This window comes from Equus asinus, chromosome 16, assembly GCF_041296235.1.
Source record: "Equus asinus isolate D_3611 breed Donkey chromosome 16, EquAss-T2T_v2, whole genome shotgun sequence".
Lineage (NCBI taxonomy): Eukaryota > Metazoa > Chordata > Mammalia > Perissodactyla > Equidae > Equus > Equus asinus.
The window spans coordinates 9,105,733-9,128,019 of NC_091805.1; the positions used below are offsets into that span (position 1 = coordinate 9,105,733).

At 40.0% G+C, this 22,287-nt stretch overlaps 1 long non-coding RNA gene across 1 annotated transcript in view; it reads left to right on the forward strand.

The window, feature by feature from the left end:
- Nucleotides 1-1,181: 1,181 nt before the first annotated feature.
- LOC139040374 (uncharacterized) overlaps nucleotides 1,182-22,287 on the forward strand; it is a 52,019-nt gene continuing 30,913 nt past the window's right edge. Inside the window, exon 1 of the long non-coding RNA XR_011494812.1 lies at nucleotides 1,182-1,353. This is a non-coding gene — a long non-coding RNA (uncharacterized lncRNA). The remainder of the gene's footprint in view (nucleotides 1,354-22,287) is intronic.

Genomic DNA, 22,287 nt, shown 5'->3' on the forward strand with positions numbered 1-22,287 from the left:
AAAACAGATTAGCTTGGTGGGCTGAATGGCATGCTGTTTTCCTAGCAGAGATGGAAAGATTGAGCAGTGGTAAAAGTCCCTATGTTTGGGTTTTACTGACTCACACGCAGTGGCCAATGGTCTGGTCAAATGATCAGACAGGAGGGCAATGGAAACCTGGCCCATTAAACTGATGCCCACGTGGATCACATCCCTGTGGAAATCACTGTGGGAATTTGAGGAGTCCATTAAAGTCGAGCATGCCAGCGCCCATCAGAACTCCCTTTCAGGTTCAGACGGTGATTGGATATTCCCATGTGCTGGCTTAAAGTGGCTGTCTGGGTCCATGAAATGAGTGAATGAGGGGGTACTGCAGCCATGCAAAGATGGGCTGAATCTAGATATATTCCTCTTGTACCTGCTAAGGAAGAAAATGCCAGTAAGAACTGTTCTGTCTGCCGGCAAGAGAGACAGAGACTGCAGATGACTGTGTGGCAGATTCCCTGTTGGGATGGCCCTGAGCAGAGCTGGCAAGTGGGACCGATGCTGGTAGCCCTGGAGCTACAAATGGGTCTTGACAGGAATAGGCACTGGCTCTGGACTGGGTTTTGCTTACCAGGTGGCAGATGCAAATGCTCAGTGATATAAAAGAACCGGAACTGAAGATAGTGCCCCAATTTGGACCTCTGAGTCATATTTCTTCAGACCATGGAACACATTTTACAGCTTAAAATATGCAACAATGGGCACAGAGATAGCCTCCTCAGAGAAATAGTTTGTTAGAGAATTGGAATGGGCAATTAAAACATTGATTGTCTAAAACAGGGGGGAGATATAGGCATGAAGCAATGGCTTACACACTTTCACGAGTGTGTGCTCATATTCAAGAGGAGTAGAGCTAAAGAAGTGTCCCCATTAGACAGAGTCCTCTGCTTTCCTGCTGGATCTTGGGAAGAGGGGGTGTATGACTATGCAATTCTTGCAAAGCTGGGAGGATGCTGGTATAATGACTCTACGTTTTTCTTTCTTTCTCACATCATGTCAGTTTTGTTTTTTCCCTACCTAATGCAGTAGTCAGCCAGTCCTGGTGGTCTAGTGGTTAAGATTCAGTGCCCTGGGTTCATTTCCCTGTCAGGAAACCACACCACCTGTTTGTCAGTTTTCATATTGTGGTGGCTGCGTGTTGCTGTGATGCTGAAAGCTGATTCCACCGGTATTTCAAATACCTGCAGGGTCACCCATGGTAGATAGGATTCAGCAGAGCTTCCAGACTAGACAGACTAGGAAGGAGAGTCTGGCTACCCAATTCTGAAAAAATTAGCTGTGAAAATCCTATGAATAGCAGCAGAGTATCGCCTGATACAGCGCCGGAAGGTGAGCGGATGGCACAAAAGATCCAGGCAGGGGTTCTGCTCAGCTACACACAGGGTCTCCAGGAGCCGGAATCCACTCGATGGCACTCACTACAAGTAAACAATGCAGTGGTCAGAGAACCAGGGACACAACTGCAAATGCACGAATTTGGGATGATTCCTAAGCAAGAAACTGCAAGTATATTTTTAAACCCTTACGTCAGAATTCTTAAGGGCCTGATGGAGTGGGTTGTGCCTTCACCCCATCTGGCAAAATTGGGGCCAACAGTGAATGCAGCTATATTGCCTGGTGGTAAAAATAGCCCACTAGTTCTGCACCTGGGCAACCATACCCTATCTGAATGGGAAGGGATTGAGGGGGAGGTACTTGTCTGTCTAGTGTTGCTGCCTATAATCTAGAGCAGCACAGTGGCCAAGCCTAACGTTCCTTCCGAAGGTGGAAAAGTTTGAGTATAAATGATGAGAAGGAGGAATAGTAGCTGAGAGTAAAGAAATTAATAAATGATTATTTAATGAGGGAAATACAATATCATATTAACACTTCAAAAGAGGTCCAGAGCAAGACATGATATTGTCTCTCAGCTCAATTATACCAGATGCCTAAAAGGGTGAAGTCATATATTGCTGAGAATGCTCCTGCTTTTGAAACCTGACAAAACTGAATAGAAGCCTGAAAACCTGAGTGGCCTTGCCCTGGGGGACATTTTTTTTTTTTTTTTTAAAGATTTTATTTTTCCTTTTTCTCCCCAAAGCCCCCTGGTACATAGTTGTATATTCTTCGTTGTGGGTCCTTCTAGTTGTGTCATGTGGGACGCTGCCTCAGTGTGGTCTGATGAGCAGTGCCATGTCCGCGCCCAGGATTCGAACCAACGAAACACTGGGCCGCCTGCAGCGGAGCGCGTGAACTTAACCACTCGGCCACGGGGCCAGCCCCCCTGGGGGACATTTTTATGTGATATGATGATGGACTGGACTAATTACTAATGACTGAGTGGAATTCTAGTAATGTACCATTATATTTTATGATCCTTTTGCTATAAAAGGTCCATGACCAGAGACCAGGGGGTGGAGCATGACATAATAAGAAATCTATATTTGGTCTCTATCCTCCATTCTTGACACAGAGCTTGTAAGACCCTTAGACTCTCTGGAGTGATAAGAATGTCTTTTTGAATACTAATGAAATGACTGGTAGCAGGAGACCCCTAGACAGCTTCAGGATGGGGGCTTGTTGCCAGAAAGATCAAGGCGTAATTAGAGGGTTGGAACTTTCAGCCCCACTGCTCATCATCCAGAGAGAGGAGATTGAGTTAATAATCCATCATGCCTATGTGATGAAGCCCCCATAAAAATCCCTAACTAAAGGGTTTGGAGAACTTCCAGGTTGGTGAACACGTCATGTGCTGGGAGGATGGCACATTTCAACACACAGGGACAGAAGTTCCTGCACTGGTCACCCTTCCAGACCTCATCCTATGTACTTCTTCTGACTGTTCATCCATATCCTTTATCATATCTGTTATTATATAATAAATTGGTAATTGTAGGTAAGTGTTACCCTGAGTTCTGTGAGCCATTTTAGCAAATTATCGAACCTGAGGAGGGGGTCATGGGAACCCTTGATTTATACCTAGTTGGTCAGAAGTATGGGAGGCCTGGACTTGTGATTGGCATCTGAAGTGGAGGCAGTCTTGTGGGACTGAGCCCTAACTTAGACGGTGTTAGAATTGAATTGAATTATAGGACACGCAGCTCTCTTTCCAGATTTTATGGAGGTGGTTTGCCCTGAGACCTCAATTCTTTGATAAGAAAATCCAAGAAAAGTTGTGGGTTTTTAATTTCTTCAGCTTTTTTCTTCTTGTAATGATGGGAGTGACTTTCAAGGTCTTTGCATTTCAGAGCTGAAACTGAAATCCACACACGGTAATTACATCTATTGTTTCTTCTAAATTTTAGGCTAGAGATTGCTTGTTTAGGCTCTAATGTGGACGACCATAGGTTTGCCTGGGATCCAGATTATACTACTTGTAAATAAGTTAAAGCCTGTGACTTACTTTAGCATCCCTTTTCAATCTTAAGTGTTTCTCACCTTGGATGTAAATTATATAGTCACCCTTGCTGTAACACCCTTGGGAATAATTAAAGACTTTTCTGACAAAAGTAGTTGTATTTAGCTCCTGTGTCCATCCAGTTTGTTACTAGAAAACCATACACTACTTTTTCCTTTCTTTCCTTCCTTAGTATCTCTCCTCTTCCATCATTTGTGTTCATTTCTGTTGTTTTCACAGAGACTCCTGTTGAGGTAACTAGAAGATGTTCTACTGTGACAATTAAGATCCTCTGTGACCACACAGCTTAACTATCAGGACCAAGATTTGAGAACACCCATCTTAACATGACTGTCTTAGTCTGTTTGGGCTGCTATTACAGAATACCATAGTCTGGGTGATTTATAAATAACAAAAATTTATTTCTCACATTTCTGGAGGCTGTGAAGTCCAAGATCAAGGTGCTGGCAGATTCAGTGTCTGGTGAGGGCCCACTTCCTTGTTCACAGACTGTCTTCTCACTGTGTCCTGGCATTGCGGAAGGGCCAAGGGAGCACTCTGGAGTCTCTTTTATGAGGCCACTAATCCTTTTCATGAAAGCTCTGCGTTCAGGAACTAATCATCTCCCAAAGCCCCCACCTCCAAATACCATCACACTGGCGATCAGATTTCAACACATGAATTTTGTGGGGATGCAAGTGTCCAGTTGTCGATGAAAATAATCCATAACCAATCTATAAATGAAAAATTTGGGTGAGTTTATTCTGAACTAAAATCTGAGGACCATGGCCAAGGCCTTTCTTCCCGAAGGAAGAAAGGGCACCAAAGAAGTGAGGTGTACAGAGTGGTTATATACGTCCAAAGAGGATGCTTTACATATGATTGAAATGTCTCTCCCACAATAGTCACAAGATTGCCCTGTCAGCATAGTGCTTGATGGACACAGCAGGTAGTGGGTCTGCTATCTCAGAGGGCGTAAGCAGGAGACAAGTCTATTGTCTTGAGCTGGTTGGTCACAGGTGAGCGCAGCAATCAGTTCCTAGCCTAAGGAAAGATGCTTAATCCTTAAAGGAATGCCAACGTTGGGAGGGGAGGAAAGTTGCACCTTTATCTCAAGGGCCTTTGCTCTTGCCATAGGGAATCTCTAAAGCAGATATACAATGCGTGCTCAATGGCCTCTGTCAGGCCTTTTTGGAAAGACAAGGTCAGGCCGAATTAGGTTTACACCAAATGGCTTCCTCATATTCTCCAATATATCCTATTACTTGCCATTTTTATTTGTCACAGTTTATAGCATTCTGCCTCTGGCCTCCCAAATTCAGTCCTTCTTATATGCAAAATACATTTATTGTATCCTAACAGCCCCAAAAGACTTAACTCATTCCAGCACATCTCTAAAGTCTAAAATCCAAAGTGTCTTCTCAATATCTTCTAAGTCAGACATGGATGAGACTCAAGATACAATTCATCCTGAGGGAAATTCCTCTTTAGCTGTGAACTGTAAAATCAAACAAGTTATCTGCTTCCAAATTACCATGGTGGGACAAGCGTGGGGTAGACATTTTCATTCCAAAGGAGAGAAAAATGAAAGAAGACGGGTAACAGGTTTCAAGTAGGAAAATTCTATATCTTAGGGCTCGAGATAATCTTCTTTGGCTCAATGCTCTGTCCTCCAGGGGTCCACTTTCTGGACCCACTGCAGCAGGGGTCCCACCTTCTGGACACCCCAGCTTTGCCAGGCAGGAGTTGGCCCCCCAAGGCTTTGTGTGGCCCTGTCCCCACAAGAGCTTTTATCCATCCTGATAAAAACAAGCTGATGGTCCTCCTTTTTGAAACCTAGGAGGCAGCCCTGATGATCTCTGAATTGAATCACCTTCGGGATCATTCTTCCCTTGTCTTTAAGAATAGTGCATGTTCACAGCACAATAGCTCTGTGGTCCTGTCCTACAAAATCCAAGTCCAACAACCTTTCTTTATTCCTTCCTGTCTCCTTCCCCTTCAGTTCAAACTGGCAGTTTTCTTCTGGAGTGGCTGATTAAGTTTGTGGTTCACACCCATGCTAATCTCTTTATTCGATGGTCATGGTTGCTTGGCCACACCCTTCGTTTCTCTTCCAAACACACCTTCTCACTTTTTGCAATATGGTTAGGCTGAGAATTTTCCAAATCTTTAATTTTTAGTTCCTTTTTGGTTAATAATTCCATCTTCAAATCATTTCTTTCTTCTCACATTTTACTATAAGCAGTCAGAAGGAGCTAAGTCACAACTTCAACACTTTTCTTAAAAATTTCCTCAGCTAAATATCCAATTTCATCACTCATAAGTTGTACCTTTCACAAAAGACTAGAACATGGACACAATTCAGCCAAGTTCTTTGCCACTTTATAACAAGGCTCATTGTCCAATAACATGTTCCTCATTTCCGTCTGAGACCTCTGAATGGCCTTTACTGTCCATATTTCTACCAATATTCTGTTTATGGCAACTTGGGTATTTTCTAAGAAGATTAAGGCTTTCTCTACAGCTCTCTTTTATTTCAGAGCCTGCAGCATAATTACCAATAACGATCCACTCATGTAATGACAAGAGATTTTCACATATTGAGGTATATGTTCAAAACTGATTCAACTTGAACTAAAAAGCCTGACTTATTGCCTGTGAAACATAGATTGTACATCTGCTTAACCGTTAAGGTAAAGAATGCACTCTCATAGGATAAGAATGCATACTTCTCCTCCTACCCCTATTGGTAACGCCCTATTGATACCGCCCAGATTAGTCCCTTTCCAAACATCAGGGTCATGTTGACTTGATAATTTGCAACTGAATACCTCTTTGAAATTTTGATGAAAATGTATCCTGGGTGTGTTTAATGTATGTTCTTTGTTCTAAAAAGATATAAGACTGTACTGAAACCCATGGTTCTCTGGAACACCTTCTAAGGCCTTCCCAGGTTATAATCCTCACTCTGGTTCATAGTAAACTCTCCTCAATTTTGATTTCTAGGTTGGTTATGGATTATTTGCACCAACAATGTCAATGTAGGCTTTTTCTAGCCTGTAGCTGAAAACTCTTCCAGCCTCTGCCCATTACCAGGTTCCAAAGCCCACTTCTACATTTTTGAGTATTTGTTACAGCAGCACCCCCACTTCTTGATACCACTTTCTGTGACAATTCTGTGATGTAGGGGAGAAAGACATTTCCTCTCCCCAAATGGGGGTTCGTCTGGCTGGAGAACGAATTAAATTCACATGAGACAGAATGGCAAGAGAAAATTAAACAAAGCTTTACGAGGAACCATGGCCCGGGGACTTTCTTCCCGAAGGAAGAAAGGGCACTGAAGAAGTGGGGTGCACAGAGTGGTTATATACCCCCAAACAGGGTGTTTCACATGTGACTGAAATGTCCCTCCCACAATAGTCACAAGATTGCCCTGTCGGCACAGTGCTTGATGGACACAGCAGGTAATGGTCGGCTATCTCGGTGGGCGTAGCAGGAGGCTAGTCGATTGTCTGGAGCTGGGCGGTCACAGGTGAGCTCAGCAATCAGTTCCTAGCCTAAGGAAAGATGCTTAATCTTTAAAGAAATACCAACGTTGGGAGGCGGAGGGAAGTCAGTTACAGGAGGTTACCAGACTAGCACAATAAAATGCAGATTTAAGTCCTTGCCTTTGGTATTGGTTAAGAGTTTTTAGAGAGAAGGTCATCTCCTTTCTTCTTCCTGGTACAGAGAGGGAGGCAGCTTTTACAGATAGAGATTTACCTTACAAATGTAAAGGTGTCATAAGGAAGGGCAAGTTCCATTCCTCAGAGCCTCCTTCCCTGTCCCAGTTTATCAAAAGTAATCAGCCTCAAATAATCCTGATGCCAAAGAGACATATCTTGGGGTGGCCAACCTCAGGTCCCCACAGTGACAATTAAGCTCCGTGGCCATATAGCTTAACTATCAGCACCAAGATTTGAGAATGTCTCTCCTTGTATGTCTCCTTGTATGTCTCCTTGTTAAGTTTCCTTGTATGACTTACCTATTCCTTCCAGGAAATTCTTATCTAGGAAGATATGGCTTGTAAACTATTAAGTATCTTCACTGTTTGCTTCAGAAAATTCCTAACTTGTCCATGAAAATTGTCTCACCTGGGCAAAGAGCTTGCTTACACAATAAGAGCTTACGTATGAAGACTTACTTCAGAACTCTTATCTCACTATGCCTATCAATCATAAATTATTATTAATTAATTTGCCCAATTCTAATCAATTCTTCACCTTGAAAGACTTATGTCTTTGAACCTAGACCTGAAAATCATATATATATATATTCTCTTCTGACCTCTGCCTTTTGAGAACTACTAAGACTGTAAGGTCATTTTGTCTCTTGTGGCAGTAGGTTTAATCAACTTAACTTTCCTTGATTTGCAAGTTATTCTGATGGTCTTGGACTCCTTGTAGTATTACAATTTCTGAGGCAAGCATATTGATTAGACTCCACTGTAATCCTTAAAACTGGATTCTCCTGAAAAATTAAATCATATAGAAAAGACAGGCAAGATTTTTCTTTGGGTTTTATTGCCTGCTTCTACCTGGCCAGATCCTTATTCCACTAATGCCCATCATAACCAACCATTAATTCTCACACGTTCCTATAAATTAAGAATATTCTTATCTCAACTCTACAGGTGGAGAACTTGGGACAGAGGCTAATTGACTTGCTCAAGGTCACTACGTGAACAAATAGCCTGGCTGAGATACAGCCCAAGTCTCCTGACTCTCAGGCCCATGCTCTGTGTACCAGATGTGCTCTGCCATCATTCTGCCATCATTCTGCTCTGCCATCAATAAGCTACTGACCTCATTTCCTTCTTAGTTGGCAGAAGTCTACCCTGTGGACTAATGTCATTTCTGTAGTTCACACCTGAATTACTTTTTAACCTGGTCAACTTTGCAGTGTTGCGATATTTTCAGTGTATGGCAAACATACTGTAAAATAATCTTTTGAAAAAATGACGTAGGATATGGAGGTAGGAGAATTCTTAAAGTACACTGAGTCTTACAATGTATTGCTTTGTAATAACAGAAAAAATACAAATAGATTTCAAAATTGAGCTTTTTGTATAGCTGAGATCTATGAAGCCAACCACACACACATTGTACCCTTCAAAAGGAGAATTGGTAAACTAATATTGCTTTGTATCACCTAGAATAGCTAACAAATCATAAGTTATGCTATAAATACAGTGTCCTTTATGTAAATTTGCTTGATTTAGGCAGGATATCTCTGAATTATAACTTTCTTTCCATTTCTATCTTGGCAATGCATCTACAAAAATGTCATGAATTGAAATGCTTTGTCTTTCAATGGATTCCACTTTTTTTTGTTTTATATCTCCTTTCTGCATTCATAAGAATCATATTTACTACAAAGCTGCCTTCATGATTTGTTTCTTTGTACTCCAAACCTGATCAAATTCACCATTATTAAGGTCAACTGAGGGCTTGATCATTCCCACTCATTTAGAAAGCATAAGGGGGTAATAAATCTCATTTTAAAGACGTTTCTGAAGCTTCGTGAGGGGCGATTAGAAAGAGCTTTCAGGGTGCCAGAAGTGAGGTTGCTCACCAAAGAGAGAAGCTCCTATGAATCTTGAGTAACAGCTCACAGCTAAAACAAACGCATGGTGGGCTCTTTACCTGGAACTTAAACAGGACATCATCATATGACATGTTACAGAATTTCTGGAATTTCAAAATCTTAACTCCTAGTATTTTAAAGGGAACACCAATTTTTCCCCAGTCTCTTGGTTTGGCATTGCATAAAACTTTTTTTGAAAAGTTTTTACTGCTTCTTTAGGGAAGAGAGATAAAATTCTTGAGCTGTGTATTTGTGAGTCAGAGAGAATCTCTGGACGAAGGGATTTGGGTGGCAGCCATAGGAATAGGGGATAGGAAAGAATTGATCTTGAAAGTAAATCCACAGGAAGGATAGCAATATTAGGCACCAAGTAAGAAAAAGTAAACAAAGTGTCTGTGTTGAGCTGGGCACCTACGTGCCTCGTAGGATAAAAAGATGATAAAGAAACAGTTCCTGCCTGGCTCTAGCTCAATGCGGAAGACATTTATATACACAGGCTGCCATAAGAACAGCTAAGGGTGGAAACAGGATTCTCTCAAGCTAAGGAGGACTTCCCAGAGGAAATAATATCTAAGCACATTTTTTAGTGACTCATCTCTGATATTGCAAACGGGTATTATTTGTCTAGTTCTGTCATAACGAAATATCACAGACTGGGTGGCTTAAATAAGAGAAATATATTTTCTCACAGTTCTGGAGCCTAGAAGTCCAGATCAAGGTGTCTGGCAGGTTTGGTTTTCTTCTGAGACTTTTCTCCTTGACTTTCAGTTGGCCACCTTCTGCCGTGTCCTCATGTGGTCTTTCTTCGGTGCGCTCCCAGCCCTGGTGTCTCCCCGTGTGTCTAAATCTCTTCTTCTTATGAGAACATTAGTCAGATTAGATTAGGGTCACCCATTTGATCTCATTTAACCTTAATTACTCCCTTGAAGACCCTATCATCAAATACAGTCACATTCTGAGGTACTGAGGGTTAGGATATGAATATATGAATTTTGGAGGAACACTATTTAATCCATAACAAAACATTACAGATCTCTGAAAGGCAGCATAGACTCTTCCTTTCCATCTTATTTATTTTTATTGTCTTCTTCTTAATTGAGAAGCAATGTAGCATAACAACTAAGAGCATGGGTTCTGAATTCGGTCTTTGCTGTGCCAATTACTGGATGTGTGACTGAAGGTCAGTTGCTTGATTTCTCTGTATCTCAGCCTCCTTGCATGTGAAATGGAGATGTTAATAACTACCTATTGGGTTGGTGTGAAGTTAAATGGATGAATACAGATAACATACTTAGTAGTGCCCAACACATGATAAACACCCAATGAGTGTTAAGTGTAAAGGATAATAATAATTTCTAGGCATCAAATTGTACCATATGATACTTACACATACTAGTGCTCATAAATAAAGATTTGTATTCTGTGGAGCTGTATCCCATTTTTCATCAAATGTCATAATCAGAAAGAAAGATGTGTAAGTTTAAGGTGACTATCCCAGCTATAATTTGTGTCACTTACTATTCACATATTCACATACAGCATACATCTGATCATTTGCCTTTCTAAAATAATTCCAGTGAGATTTCAGACACCTAATACTGTCAATAATAAAAACTCCACGTATCTTTTACACTTGTGTGGCTAATAACTCCATCCTTTAGTTTACTGTGCTAAATTCACCCTTAATCTAGTCTTTAGTATATTTCTGATGCATGTGGTAGTCCTTTTATCTGTCCTTTATAAAGACATTACCATCATTTTCTCTCTCATCCTCACAAACTCTAAGCAATAAGCAAGTAGAAAAAACTTTTTTTAAACTGATAATGATTACGTGTTGTGCTTTCATAGACAGCACCTTTCACTAATAACGGTGACCTTCTAGTGGTCAACTCCAATTAACTGTTTTCAGGCATCAGCTGACTTAGCCAAAGTGATGTCTCTGCAGCATTTTGTTGTTTTTGTGAATACTTACACAGCTTTTGCTCTCTGCCTGGCCCTGCTCCAAGCACTTTCCTTATATTAAACCATTTAGTCCTTACAATGGCTTTATAAAATAGATGCTATTATCCCATTTTACAGATGAGAAAACTGAGGTACAAAGAGATTAAGTTACTCACCCTTCATACAGTGAGTAAGGAGTGGAGCTGTCAATCAGACCTAGGTAGTCACAGTTGGATTTTCGTTCCTGGCACTCTTTCCTATTTTGGCTTAGAACATCTTATTCACTTCCCGTCTTCCTGGGATGGTAATATCCTCAAGATGCTTTGTTAGATCTTCCTTTTTAGAGGAGACGGTTCTTGAATATTGGAGTTTCCCAGGCTGCTATTCTTGGCATGCTTGTTTTCTCCCTTTAAACTCTCTGTCACTCATTTCTGGGGCTCATCTACAATCTAAATAGAAATGGATCTTACATCTGTAGCTACAGAGCCGCCTTTTCCCTGAGTTGAATCATATTTCCAACGAGCCATCAGGTACTTCCAACTGCGATGCTGAGCATACACAACACTGAGCTCTCCGCTGGCCTTGCTTTCCCCAGATGGCTCCTTCTCCTTCAGCTTCAATCCCTAAGCCTAGTAATGGACTCTACAGTTCCCCTCATTTCACATGTACAATTTGGCACCAAGTTCTACTGATTCTAGCCCCACATAGCTTTCTAATCTTGCCCCTCACGTCTAATCTCACATCATTGCTTTAGTTTAGCATCTGTAGGTGTTAATTTTCTATTGTCTTATCATCCAGTAATGGTTTTTACTTGCTAAAAGCTATTGCTTGAACATTGTGCAGCTAGCTCAGACTAGCATTCTCTGCAGTTTGAGATCTTTTAATCATTTCGTTACTGTTATTTCCCTAATATCCCAGGCTTGAGCCAGGATTTTATTTCTTGAGCTAGCTTCCTGCCGTCTATTTGCTTGGAAAGAATCCAGTTCCTATTTCATCTTGGTAATGTTCTGCAGAAACAAGATACTTTCAGGATCAAGCCTTTCTCAGAGTTTTAAAAAATAGATGAGTTTTTTGTCTTCTCCCTTAGCAGTTACCAAAGCACAAATAGAATGCAAAGAGATAAAGATCTTTTAAGGAAAACCTGGTATATTTTTCTCTGGGCTAGTTCCTCTTTGGCGAGGATATTAATTACATTGTGTATTATGTCCCACCTTGACTTTTGCAACAACCTTCAAACTTGTCTCTCTATCTTGCCACTCTAATTTATCCTCTATATAATATCTCTAAAAATGGAAAAAAGATATATTAGCCACAGGATTAAATGAAAATTCTTTCAGAAAGGCTTGCAGAGTCTTTGACACGTTAGCTGAAAATGACCTCTCCAGCCTCATCTCCTTGTCCTCACTGCGTCCTCTAAATTCAAGTCACAGCACTTTCTGGCCTTCATGCCTTTGCACAAGCTTTTCTCTCTTTCTCTGATGCCATTTGCTCCTTCTGCATCTAAAAATTCACACATGCCATCAAGAGCTGACTCTGACATGACTTCTGGCCACTCTTACTGAGGGTCTCTAACCACCTGCCCGCCTTGTTATCGAGAACAACTCTGCCCTGCCCAAGATTAAAGGCCAGGTCTCTCATGCTTAATTTTCATCTGGCTCCTGGCCTCCCACACTTTTTTTTATTGTTGTCTAGTTGTCTAACTCTCAACCTTTTGTTTTAAAAATCGACTTGGATTCTATAACTTGATTCTTATCACTTATTTTCGATAAGGTTTCACCTCTGACTTTGTCCCCAGGCATGCGAGGCAACCACCCCACAGGATGAAGCCTTGATCCCAGACTCAGTGAGCTTTCAGGACACTCGATAAATCTGATGGTCCCTCAAAGGAGGGATCATAGTCTGTTAAAAAAATCTTCCCATTTTCTCAGACAGAATTGATCACTGCCTCCTCAGAGCTTCCACAGATGTCCTCTATTCACACCTCTATTATTATATTTCCATACTGTAGTTACAGTTCCTGTAATACTTCTGACCAATTCTCAGGTGTGAACAGTGTAACTTGGTATTTCTGTAACTCCACTTTTATTGGACACTGTCAGCGTTGCTCCCAGAGCCCCTCATATCCCTTTTACCACTTCTGTGTACCCTCCCCCTGAGGTCTCTGTGCCTTCATTTCCATCAGCCTGCATCTGCGATTCGTCTTCAGAGCACTGCCTCAGACTACTGGGGCTGCTTCTCCCAGAAGCCCAGAGAGCTGGAGGTACCTAGGAATTACATCCCTCCAAGGCGGCTTTTAGCCAATGACTGGTGAGGGAGGATCACCTAAGGACAGGATCACTCTCCACCCTGACATGTAGGCTGAAGTCATTTCTGTGAGATTTTGCCTGACTCTTTACTTGACTTCTCTCTCCTCAATGCTCTGCCTCCTCTTCTCTCTTGTTGGTTCCTCTCAGGAATAATTCCCCAATAATTCACTTGCGTAGGACTCCTTGCCTCAGGATCTACTTCTGGAGAATCTTGATCTAAGACACTACTAAATCTCCATTTCAAGTCCATTTTGTTTGATTATAGAAAAATTAAGTGAATTCTGATTAAACTTAGTCACTTCAGATTTAATCTCAATCAATTCAGAATTTTTGCCATCAAACATCTTCTTTCTTCTCCACAAGTTCTGGTAGAACAGTCATGGTGGTGGCAATGTTTTTAGGCATCATGAGGGATCGTGTCCATCTGGACTCAGTTGTCAGAATCTGTCCTAGTGACATATTATCTTGCCACCCAATTATCTGTTTCCATGTTTGTTCTCATACTATGGTTAAGGCTTTACAATGCCTAGGTTTTTATCTTTTTTAAAAATTCCCAACACTTAGTACAGCGACACCGAATATTGAGCGAAAGAGCTAACAATACAACACCTATGTAAGCTAGGTGTTATCATCCAAGCTTTATAGATGATGTAAATGAGGCTCATAGTAAATAATTGAGGCAAGGAAGGTAATTGATTAATAGCAGAACCTGAATGCAGGTCTCTGACTTGATATAAACTTTTCCACACTGCCCATCCTTGCCTTCCTCCTTGCCAAGATCTCATGGCTATGTTTTTATGCCTGGTGCTCAAGGGAATGTGCTGCTCCTGATCTCAGCTACCAGAAAAGCAAGTCACAAACATCTTCCTGTAGGCTTGTTAGGCAAGGGAGGAGTCATTCTAAAGCCTTTGTTACCACTGGAAAGGAAAACCAGGATCTTCCTGACTGGGCTTCCTACTTGAATATGAGCATTAATTATAACACCTTTCTTGCCTCCTTAGAGAGACTCTTCAAATCTCAAAGCTGTCATTGGCAACCCAGCTGGAATAAGACCAGCATCAGTTCTGATATCATTTTTATCTGTTTGGTAAGCCATGTATGGGGAGGGGGAGAGGTCCTGCCATGCTAGAGGGGAAGTATTGGGCCTTTAGGGAAAGTGTGTGTTTGTAGCTTGAATCCAAAACAAGGCCATGTAATAATAGAAATATCTCATGGTGGCAGTGGAAGAAATGTAGTCTAGGAATGTTTGATGTAAGGACATTATTCTTAAATGATTGATATTATAGTGAGCCAGAAGTCTCAGCATTGCACTCTTTTTTAATCCCATTAATTCTCACTCTTAGGAATTCAAGGCCTTAAATCAGGTTGTATCTCGTGGGATTGCAAAAGATATTCCATGGAAATGGAAACCAAAAGAAAGCTGGAGTAGCTCTACTTATATCAGACAAAATAGACTTTAAAACAAAGACTGTAATAAGAGACAAAGAAGGACATTACATAATGATAAAGGGGTCAATCCAATAAGAAGATGCAACATTTATAAATATTTATGCACCCAAAGTAAGAGCACCTAAATATATAAAACAAATATTAACAGACTTGAAGGGAGAAAAAGACAGCAATATAGTAATAGTAGGGGACTTTAATACCCCACTTACATCCATGGATAGATCATCCAGACAGAAAATCAATTAGGAAATATTGGCCTTAAAAGATATGTTAGAACTGATAGACTTAATAGATATTTACAGAATATTCCATCCAAAAGCAACAGAATATATATTATTCTCAAGTGCACATGGAACATTTTCTAAGATAGATCATATGTTAGGCCACAAAACAAGTCTTAATAAACTTAAGAGGATTGAAATCATATCAAGCATCTTTTATGACCACAATGGTATGAAACTAGAAATTAATTACAGGAAGAAAACTGGAAAATTCACAAACGTGGATATTAAAAACCATGCTACTGAACAACCAATGGGTCAAAGAAGAAATCAAAACAGAAATTAAAAAATACCTTGAGACAAACAAAAATGGAAATGTAACATACCAAAATTTATGGGCTGCACCTAAATCAGTTATAAGAGGGAAGTTCATAATGATAAAATCCTACCTCAAGAAACAAGAAAAGTCTCAGGTAAACAACCTAGATTTGCACCTCAAGGAACTAGAAAAAGAAGAACAAACGATGCCCAAAGTTTGTACAGGGAAGGAAATAATGAAGATTAGAGCAGAAATAATGAAATAAAGACTAAAAAGACAATAGAAAAGGTGAACGAAACTGAAAGCTGGTTCTTTAAAAAGATAAAAAAAATTTTGCCTAGACTCACCAAGATAGAAAGACAGAATCCAAATAAATAAAATCAGAAATTAAAGAGGAGATGTTACAACTGATACCATAGAAATACTAAGGATCATAAGACTCTACAATGAACAATTATATGCCAATAAATTGGACAGCCTAGAATAAAAGGATAGATTCCTAGGAACATACTACCTACCAAGACTGAGTTATCATGAAACAGAAAATCTGAACAGACCCATTACTAGTAAGGAGATTGAATCAGTGATGAGAAACCTCTCAGGAAACAAACATCCAGGACCAGTTGGCTTCACTTTGGTGAATTCTACCAAATATTCAAAAAAGAATTAACAACAAGCTCAAACTCTTCCAAAAAATGGAAGAGAATGGAACTCTTCCAAATTCATTTTTTGAGGCCAGAATTGCCCTGTTGCCAAAACCAGACAAGGATGTCACAAGAAAAGAAAATTACACTCAGTTATCTCTGATGAGCACAGAGGAAAAAACCCTCAACAAAATATTAGCAAATCAAATTCAACAAAGCATTAAAAAGGCATACACCATGATTGAATGAAATTTATTCCAGGGATGCAAGGATGATTCGATATCCACATATCAGTCAATGTGATACGCTACATTAACAAAGTGAAGGATAAAAATCAAGTGATCATCTCAATAGGTGCAGAAAAAACATTTGACAAAATTCAACATTGATTTATGATAAAAACTCTCAGCAAAGTGGGTATAGAGGAAATATACCTCAACATAGTAAAGGCCATATATGACAAACCTACAGCTAACATCACACTCAATGGTGAAAAGCTGAAACCTTTGCCTGTAGGGTGAAGAACAAGACAAGGATGCCCACTCTCTTCACTTTTATTCAACATCGTATTGGAAGTCCTAGCCAGAGCAATTAGGCAAGAAAAAGAAATAAAAGGCTTCCAAACTGGGAGAGAAGAAGTAAAACTATCACTATTTGCAGATGACATGATCTTATATATAGAAAACCCTAAAGACTCCATCAAAAAACTGTTAGTATTAACAAATTCAGTAAAGCTGCAGAATACAAAATCAATATGCCAAAATCTGTGGCATTTCCATACATTAATAACAAACTACCAGAAAGAGAAATTAAGAAAAGAACCCCATTTATGATTGCATCAAAAAGAATAAAATTCCTAGGAATAAATTTAATCAAAGAGGTGAAAGACCTGTATATTGAAAACTATAAGATATTAATGAAAGACATTGAAAAAGATGCTAATAAATGTAAAGATATCTCATGCTCATGGACTGGAAGAATTAATATTATTAAAATGTCCATACTACCCAAAGCAATATACAGATTCAATGCAATCCCTAGCAAAATTCCAGTGACTTTTTTAACAGAAATAGAACAAACAATCCTAAAATTTTTATGGAACCACAAAAAACCTCAAATAGCCAAAGTGATCTTGAGAAAGAAGAACAAAGCTGGAGGCATCATGCTCACTGATTTCAAACTATATTACAAGGCTATAGTAATTAAAACAGTATGGTATTGGCATAAAAACAGACACATAGATCAATGGATCAGGATAGAGAGCCCAGAAATAAACCTATGCACATATGGTCAATTAATTTACAACAAAGAAGCCAAGAACATACAATAGAGAAAGGTTAGTCTCTTCAATAAATGGTGTTGGAAAATTGAATAGCCACATGAAAAGAATAAAAATGGACGAGTATCTTACAACATACACAAAAAATAACTCAAAATGGACTAAAGACTTGAGTGTAAGACCTGAAACCATAAAACTACTAGGAGAAAATATAAGTGGTAAGCTCCTTGACATAGGTTTTGGTGATGATTTTTTTGAATCTTACACCAAAAGCAAAAATAGACAAGTGGGACTACACCAAACTAAAAAGCTTCTGCACAGCAAAAGAAATTATCAACAAAATGAAAAGGCAACCTACAGAATGGGAGAAGATATTTTCAAATTAGGTATGGTAAGGGGCTAATATGTAAAATATATAAAAACTCATACAACTAAATAGCAAAAACCAAATGATCTGATTAAGCAAATGGGTAGAAGATCTGAACAGCCGTTTTTCCAAAGAAGACATATGGATGACCAACAGGTACATGAAAAGATGTTCAATATCACTAATCATCTGGAAATGAAAATCAAATCCACAATGAGATATCACCTCACATCTGTTACAGTGGCTATTATCAAAAAGGCAAGAAATAACAAGTGTTAGCAAGGATGTGGAGAAAAGGGAATCCTTGCGCACTATTGGTGGGTATAAAGTGGTGCAGCCACTATGGAAAATAGTATGGAAGTTTCTCAAAAAATTAAAAATAGAACTACCGTATGATTCAGCAATTCCACATCTGAATATTTATCCAAAGAAAACAAAAACACTAACTCGAAAAGATACACGCACCCCCATGTTTATTGCAGCATTATTTACAACAGCCAAGATAGGGAAACAACCTAAGTGTCCATCAAAGGATGAAAGGATAAAAAATTGTGGTATATGTATACAATGGGGTGTTATTCAGCCATGAAAAAGAATGAAATTTTGCCATTTGTGACAACATAGATGGACGTTGAGGGCATCATGCTAAGTAAAATGTCAGGCAGAGAAAGAGAAATACTTATATATGGAATCTATAAAACACACACATGCACACAAACCCACAAAAACAAAGTTCATAGATACAGAGAACAGAATGCTGATTGCCAGAGGTGGGGAGTAGGGGTGGGAGAATTGGGTGAAAGGGTTTTTGGGGAGTCTTTTTAGTTTAAATAAATTTAATTAAAAAATTAAAATTATGGTTTAAAAAACCCTCTTTTCATCAGCTCAGTGAGCTCTATCACGACCGCACACTACTTGGACAAGTTTGGGCAAAACTTAACATTCTCCTTCACTAGCTTTCACATATTGCTTTTGTGCACTTCCCATTTCTGCAGAGTTAAATCTGACACCACGGCGGGCTGGCCCCGTGGCCGAGTGGTTAAGTTTGCTCGCTCTGCTTCGGTGGCCCAGGGTTTTGGCAGTTCAAACCCTGAACGTGGACATGGCACCACTCATCAAGCCATCCTGAAGCAGCATCCCACATGACACGACTAGAAGGACCCACAACTAAATATATACAACTATGTGCCAGGGGGCTTTGGGGAGAAAAAGGAAAAATAAAATCTTAAAAAAAAAATCTGACACCACGACCACCCCCCAAACAAAACTGGCATGTGTTGACCAAACACCCCCTTATGGTTGGATAACTCTGTGCTGTGGTAGACATATGGGCTCTGCATACTTTACTCAAATATGCATTTGCTATTATCTGCACTAGCTGACCTTTTCAACTGTGTTCAGTAGAACCTCTGCACAGGATTTCCCCTGGGATGTGTTGGTTTATTTCTGGATTTCAGCCGTGTTATCTGCACATGTTACCATACAAACAGTTGGCTCTATCGCTTCAGATTCTTTTAGGGTAACTTTAGAGGTTTACCAAGTGAACCCACAATGTCCCTTTTGTTACCTTGAAATTCATCTCTCTGCCAACTTACTGAAGGTAGGGAATAACAAAAATGCAAAGGATGATTCCTATGCTGCCCAGAGACTTTTGACCTTCGAGCAGAAGTATTTTCTAAGGACTGAATCTGACAAAATAAGATAGGTGGTGTTAGCACTATTTGGAACACCTTGGAAAGCATTGAGTTACAATAGAGGTATTTGTAAGGAAAGAGAAAAGATCATCAGGGCCAGATTAACATAATGTCTAAGGAGGCGATATTCAGTTTCTATTTAGGATATGGGGAAAATGTGTAACTTTATCTCGGGCGCTCTCTCATTCATTCATTGATTCATATATTCATGAATAATAAGTGGTGAGTGCCTGCACGCCTAGCTCTTTGCACTGGTGTGATCAATGAAGTCCCTTTACCATGTATCATAAAAGAACAAAGGCATCTCTGATATCTTCAGAAGAGCAGAGGTGGCATGACTTCTTGTTCCTTTGCACGTGTGCAGGCCTCTGGGCCCTCCTCTTGTAGCATCCTACCTGGCTGAGCTCTGTGAGTCAGGAGCTTCGTGGAGCGAAGCAGTAGGAGGGAAGAACAGAGCAGTGTGAGAGACGTGGTTTGGTTAATATGCTGCACTCTGCCTCTCAGGCACTTGGGGCACATCTTTTGTTATTCTGCTTATTTCTCCTGACAAGGGCATGATTTGGCAGTTTGTTAGGGAGAAACATTACCATTTAGTGGAAGAGCACTTTTCGTTTTAAAACTTTAACTTGAATTAATGTCATGTAGAGTATATTTGTTTTAACCTATTGACTCCTAGCACTTAAACACCTTAGGCAAGATCCTTCTGTATGTACAGAACCTGAAATCATTTGCAATTTGGTAATGTGTCTCATTGTAGCGTTTTTGAATGCCATTACGAATTAAATACAGTAGTATCATCTTATATTCCATTTTGGGATCTTAAAGTTGACATTTACTTTGTGCAAATAAATTCCAAGCAAAAATTGGCATAGTACTCTCTCCAGCTTGCACATTTATGGTATTTTAATCTTTTCATTTAAAATCTGAAGAGCAATTTTGGGACTCCTTTTTTTATTCCTAGAGTTACATTGGGAATAAAGAGATGCCTATATTTGGAAGTACATAAAAGGTAAATAATAATTGATACATTCAAGACTGCCCCCAAATAAAATTTCAACCGTAATGAAATTTGCCCTCAGCTAAAGCTTCCTACTGTGAGTGTTCCCTTCCTCTAGTGTCCACTGTCCTCAGGATGGCCTTTTCCCTTGCCTCTTTTGCATACGTCTTCTGTGCCTCCAGAAGTATGATCTCTTCTGCATCACCGAAGTCACGATGACTCCTTCTTCTGCCAGGGCTGAAGACGCCTTCCTGCTGGGGTCCAGGAAGGGCTGACAGCAAGGATATCTCAGGGTCCTCCAGCTCTAGCTCAGCCTTCTCACTCATGAGGATGTCGGGCTAGTGGTAGACCCTCTAAAAAACACCAGTGGATACCCATAATTGGCCTGAAGACCAATGGTTTTTTTCTAGCTTGGTGGCTCTACATAAACTCCACTTTAACTTTTGCAGGCTATTCTCTTTGTTGCTTGGGAAATGGTTTTGAGAACCAGATTCAGAGACCAATCTTGATTCATTCATCCAATAAATTTAACTGCGTGCCTACTATGTGATAGGAATTGTAAGAGGGACTGAGGAGATGATGATGAACAAGGAAGACAAAGTCCAAACTCTCATGAAGCTTATGTTCTTGGTGTTGTTATGGTGGGTGGGGAGACAAACAAAAAACTTTATAAGTAAAGAAGAAAAATATCAGGTTAAGTGTTATGCACGGTTTTATAACACAGTGGTGTGACAGAGAGTGATTGGAGCTATGTTGGGTTTTCAGGAAGGCTTCTTTGAGGAGGTAATATTTAACTATTAGCTGAATAACAAACAGCAGCGAGCAATGTGTGCTTTAGAGGGACAAGATTCCTGGCAGGGCAAAGGCCCTAAGGCCAGAATGAGTATGTCTTGCTACACTAGAGGACCTGAAATAGCCAAGTTGGCTGAAGAGTTCTAGGCAAGGGGAGGAATGGTAGGAGATGATATGAGAGAGGTAGGCAGAGGTCACACCATCTAAGGCCTTGTAGGGAATGTTAAGGAGGGTGGATTTTATTGTAAATCTATGGGAAGTCATTTGAACTTTTATGCAGAGTAATGCTATTTTAAACTGTTTACATTGGCTGTTCTATGGAAGGTCAAATGATGCTAAAAACTAACAAGAGGAAGACAGAGGAAGATTAGCTAATTAGCAGATGCTTTCCTTTGGAAGTCTCCCTTTTCCTCCTCTTCTTATGAGTTCTTAGCATCTTTTGACTTTTTGTATCCTCTTATGACTGCTGAAGTTTTACTCAAAGATATTGCTTGGTTCCCAGCATCAAAGATTCAACAAATACCAAAATTTCATATCCCTTATATCAATTAAAGGAACCATGAAGACAACACATTTTAAGATAGAGAGACTACTGAGGATGGCCAGGTGTCTATGTTTAATAGACATAAAAACTCGGAGCTGATAGAGGGTTGTGACATTGCTTAGTCCTGGAAGAAAACGGGCAATAAGAAGAGCAACTTGGATGCCAAAATCTTGTGGCTTAAGGTAGAAGTTCTAAATAATTTCCCCGCTGACCATTCTGATTAGTTACTAAGAAGACTGCCCAGAATCATGAAACTATTGTTTATGATGCTTCAATTTCACATTTCAATTTGAATTTCCTTTTTTTAGTTCTTACTGTGTGTCAGTTACTGTGCTAGACTGAGCTACTGCTAACAACAAAATAGTCAGGGTCCCAGGCCTCGTGGAACTTGCAGCCTAGAAGGAAAGAGCAATTAGGCACTTCATTGATTGTGAGTAGGATGAGTGCTTATATGCTCAACATCAGTTATTCTAAATCTTTCTCTACTTTTGAAAAATTACTGATGCCTAGGCCCTAAAGCCAACTAGAATCTCTGGGTAAGGCCACAGAGGCATAGTATTCCTAAACACTCTCCGGATGATTCTATTGTGCATACAGGATTGAGAATCACTGTCCTTTATCAGGATTTCTCAGTCTCAGTGCTGCTGATGTTTTGGGTGGGATAATTTGTTGTAGGGGGGCTGTCCTTGGCAGCATCCTCGGCCTCTAC